Below are 2,075 nucleotides of genomic sequence, written 5' to 3' on the forward strand. Positions count from 1 at the left end.
AAGATCGCAATATCCCCAATGCTAACACCTAGGCCTTCTAAGAAGCTCCTTGTTCTATCTGTTATTGTTCCGCGAGATCCAAACCAGAGGCCTCTCACGGTGAACTCTCTCTCTCCGAAGGTCTCGCGGAATTTTTCCTTAAGGAAAGGGACACATTTTTCATATATTTTCTTTTCTTCCTTTTCCACTCCACTTTCCTGTTCGAAGTCATTACTTTCAAATCTTACCATCGGATCCAAGACAAGTGCCGTTTCTCCGACTATTGTAAACGCGACAATATCGGTATATCTTACGGATCCGTCGGTGTCAATACAATAGACCTCGAAGCAGGTGAAGTCTTTTCTTTCAAGGAACTTCATCAATTCTTCTTTGACCCTGTGGTGCCGGCGTGTTATAAGGAGGGAGTTGTTGGGGCATTTTCCCAGCACATGAGCTGGTGTTTCAGACTCTCTGCTGCATTTGCGACAGAGGGACCCAACTTCTCCTTGCTGTCCACTGGCTCCTGGGACTCCACGTCACACTTGACTTATAACACAAATAAGTTGAAGTAACTTATTTAATTGCGCCAATGTTTTGGCCAGAATTTCTTGCCTTCATCAGGGCTATGAACAGAACAAGATAACAACTGATGAATACAGAAAAAATAAACAGAATGACATAAAGTAAATCATTTTATAAAATGGAATTAATAAATTAAAGTGATGAAAGAAGTGGAAATAAAATGTATACATAGGTAATAGAATAAGTACGTAAAATAACATAATTAAGGAAATAAAATAAAAATTATAGAATGCAAAGAAATATGAATATATTAGTTTATTAATAATTTAAAAATTAAATTTATGGAAAGACAAATAAAATTGAGAGAAAGAAAATATATGTAACCATAATAATAGATAAAGGGGCAAAATATAAGTAAAGTTCAACAAAAGAAATGAATAGAAAATTTTTTTTTTTTTAAAACAGCAATAATAATATATGGTGAACATAACTAATAACGTGGGTAAGGAAAATTGAGAAAAGAAGGAGAGGGGGGTGAAATAAAGATAGGGGAAAAAATTTATCTTTATCCCATTGTTAGCGTGAAGTTACCTACGAAGTACTTTCTCCTCTCACCACATTGTTGGTAGAAATCCGTTTATACAGTTATTTTTTTTTATTAAGTTATTATACTAAAAAATGAAAACTTGAGACAAACGTAAAACATCGGCTTCAATTAATCGATTTAGAAAATATCGTTGTCGCATCCCTTATGTTAGTTCTCAGAAGATGGTGAGGGTTCCCACGCTGTAACTGTAACCGCCTTTGGGACTAAACCACTGTTTGAAATTATGCCGATATGATCATGATTACACAGATATTTAGTGTAATGTCCCAATCCGAAAGTCATTGATATCTATTACTTGGATATATTTTATTTACTATTTATTTAATTAATGATTTAGACTGTTTATAAACCTTTTACAAACTAGCAGTAGAGTAGCTAGCTTGGAACAAATTAACTAATAAACATCCAATAAACATCAATAACTAATAACATGATAAAATTCTTTGTACGGTTTCCAAAGTATGGTGATGGTAAATCAAATTCATTATTTTATTATTATTATTATTAATGTTTGTATGATCATTCAGTTCTTCTAAATACAAGAAAAATATCAGATTTGCTGAATATAGAAATACTAAATGTACCCATAAAAAAGTGGGTAAATGTACATTTATTCAGTAGGTTTCATTTACAAATTTTTCTCTGAGTCATGAAAAAAAAATGATGTTAACATAATTAATATTGAATTAATTTTTTAAAAAACTGTTTTCTTTCTATTTCATTATACCATGTAATTATATGTATGTCCGATACGGATTGATTAGTATGTTGTGTATGTAGCAACCTGATGTATTTAGGCAGCATAGATGAATAAAGTATTTCTCTCTCTCTTCATAATGTGAGCTCAACGATGTCTAGCTTGAACAATAGTTCTAGTTGAACCGGTAACTGTCACGATCTGAGTGTTCTGAAATAGAATTAAAATTGCTCCGTATCAGCAGAGCCATTATGCTGGATCTACACTTTT

This window comes from Halyomorpha halys, unplaced genomic scaffold (assembly GCF_000696795.3).
Source record: "Halyomorpha halys isolate HHAL.00 unplaced genomic scaffold, Hhal_1.1 Scaffold347.1, whole genome shotgun sequence".
Classification (NCBI taxonomy): domain Eukaryota; kingdom Metazoa; phylum Arthropoda; class Insecta; order Hemiptera; family Pentatomidae; genus Halyomorpha; species Halyomorpha halys.